Below are 3,162 nucleotides of genomic sequence, written 5' to 3' on the forward strand. Positions count from 1 at the left end.
TGGCACCACTCCTACAGAACCCCTACTGAATGCTGGTAGAACACCTCACACCTCCCAAAAGGCAAAAACCTCCCCACGTACGTGTTTAGGGCAAAGGAAAAAACAGAGACAAAAGAATAGGGATGGGACCTGCACCAGTAGAAGGGAGATGTGAAGGAGGAAAGGTTTCCACACACTAGGAAGGTCCTTCATGGATGGAGACGGCGGGTGGCGGAGGGGGGAAGCTTTGGAGCCATGGAGGAGAGCACAGCAACAGGGGTGCGGAGGGCAAATCAGAGAGATTCCCACACAGAGGATTGGTGCCAACCAGCACTCACCAGCCCGAGAGGCTTGTCTGCTCACTTGCCAAGCTGGCGGGGGCTGGAGCTGAGGCTCAGGCTTCGGAGGTCGGATGCCAGGGAGAGGACTGGGGTTGGCTGTGGGAACACAGCCTGAAGGGGGCTAGTGCACCACAGCTAGCTGGGACTGAGTCCGGGAAAAATCTGGAGCTGCCGAAGAGGCAAGTGACTTTTTCTTGCCTCTTTGTTTCCTGGTGCGCAAGGAGAGAGGATTAGGAGCGCCACTTAAAGGAGCTCCAGAGACAGGGGTGACCTGCGGCTATCAGCGCGGACACCAGGGACAGGAATGAGACACTTAGGATGCTGCTGCAGCCACCAAGAAGCATGTGTGCAAGCACAGGTCACTCTCCACACCTCCCCTCACGGGAGCCTGTGCAGCCTGCCACTGCCAGGGTCCCGTGATCCAGGGACAACTTTGACGGGAGAACACATTGTGCACCTCAGGCTGGTGCAACGTGACGCCAGGCTGTGCCACCACATGCTCGTCTTGCATTCCATACCCCTCCCTCCCCATGGTCTGAGTGAGCCAGAGCCCTTGAACCAGCTGCTCCTTTAACCCAGTCCTGCCTAAGCAAAGAACAGACGCCCTCAGGCGACCAACACGCAGGGGCAGGGCCAAATCCAAAGTTGAATCCCAGGAGCTGTGGGAACAAAGAAGAGAAAGGGAAATCTCGCCCAGCAGCCTCAGGAGCAGCGGATTAAATCTCCACAATCAACTTGATGTACCCTGCATCTGTGGAACACCTGAAGAGACAACGAATAATCCCACATTGAGGAGCTGGACTTTGGGAGCAAAGATAGACATACTTTTTTCCCTTTTTCTCTTTTTGTGAGTGTGTATGCTTTTGTGTGTGATTTTGTCTGTATAGCTTTGCTTTTACCATTTGTCCTAGGGTTCTGTCTGTCCGTTTTTTTCTTTTGTTTTGTTTTTTAGCATAGTTTTTAGCACTTGTTATCATTGGTGGATTTGTTTTTTAGTTTGGTTGCTCTCTTCTTTCTTTCCTTTTTTTATTACTTAAAAAAATTTTTTTGTAATAATTATTTTTTATTTTAATAATTATTTTAATTTAATTTAATTTATTTTCTTTCTTTTTTTCTTTTTTTCTATTTTATTCTGAGCCATGTGGATGACAAGCTCTTGGTGCTCCAGCCAGGCATCATGGCTGTGCCTCTGAGGTGGGAGAGCCAAGTTCAGGACACTGGTCCACAAGAGACCTCCCAGCTCAACATAATATCAAAGGGAGAAAATCTCCCAGAGATCTCCATCTCAAAGACAAGACCCAGCTCCACTCAACGACCAGCAAGCTACAGTGCTGGACACCCTATGCCAAACAACTAGCAAGACAGGAACACAGCCTCATCCATTAACAGAGAGGCTGTCGAAAATCATAAGGCCACAGACACGCCAAAACACACCACAAGACGTGGACCTGCCCACCAGAAAGACAATATCCAGCCTCATACACCAGAACACAGGCACAAGTCCCCTCCACCAGGAAGCCTACACAACCCAGTGAACCAATCTAAGCCACTGGGCGCAGACACCAAAAACAATGGGAACTATGAACCTGCAGCGTCTGAAAAGGAGACCCCAAACACAGTAAGTTAAGCAAAATGAGAAGACAGAGAAATACACAGCAGATGAAGGAGCAAGGTAAAAACCCACCAGAACTAAAAAATGAAGAGGAAATAGGCAGTCTACCTGAAAAAGAATTCAGAATAATGATAGTAAAGATGACCAAATCTTGGAACTAGAATGGAGAAAATAAAAGAAACGTTTATAAAGGACCTAAAAGAACTAAGGAGCAAAAAAACAGTGATGAACAGGGGCTTCCGTGGTGGCGCAGTGGTTGCGCGTCCGCCTGCCGATGCAGGGGAACCGGGTTTGCGCCCCGGTCTGGGAGGATCCCGCGTGCCGCAGAGCGGCTGGGCCCGTGGGCCATGGCCGCTGGGCCTGCGTGTCTGGAGCCTGTGCTCCGCAACGGGAGAGGCCGCAGCAGGGGGAGGCCCGCATACCACAAAAAAAAAAACAAACAAAAAAAACAGTGACGAACAACACAATAAATGAAATTAGAAATTCTCTAGAAGGGATCAATAGCAGAATAACTGAGGCAGAAGAACGGATAAGTGACGTGGAAGATAAAATAGTGGAAATAACTACTGCAGAGCAGAATAAAGAACAAAGAATGAAAAGAATTGAGGACAGTCTTAGAGACCTCTGGGAAACATTAAACGAACCAATATTCGAATTATAGGCATCCCAGAAGAAGAAGAGAAAAAGAATGAGAAAATATTTGAAGAGATTATAGTTGAAAACTTCCCTAACATGCGAAAACCCAAGAGTACTCTACCCAGCAAGGATCTCATTCAGATTTGAGGCAGAAATTAAAAGCTTTACAGACAAGCAAAGGCTAAAGGAATTCAGCACCACCAAACCAGCTTTAGAACAAATGCTAAGGGAACTCCTCTAGGCAGGAAACAACCTACAATAACAAACGCAAAACAACTAAGAAAATGGTAATAGGAACATACATATCGATAATTACCTTAAATGTAAATGGATTAAATGCTCCAACAAAAAGACATAGACTGGCTGAATGGATAAAAAACAAGACCTGTATATATGCTGTCTACAGGAGACGCATCTCAGACCTATAGACACATACAGACTGAAAGTGAGGGGATGGAAAAAGATATTCGATGCAAATGGAAATCAAAAGAAAGCTGGAGAAGTAATTCTTATATCAAATAGAATAGACTTTAAAACAAAGATTATTACAAGAGACAAAGAAGGACACTACATAATGATCAAGGGATCAATCCA

This window comes from Physeter macrocephalus, chromosome 1, assembly GCF_002837175.3.
Source record: "Physeter macrocephalus isolate SW-GA chromosome 1, ASM283717v5, whole genome shotgun sequence".
In the NCBI taxonomy this organism is placed as follows: domain Eukaryota; kingdom Metazoa; phylum Chordata; class Mammalia; order Artiodactyla; family Physeteridae; genus Physeter; species Physeter macrocephalus.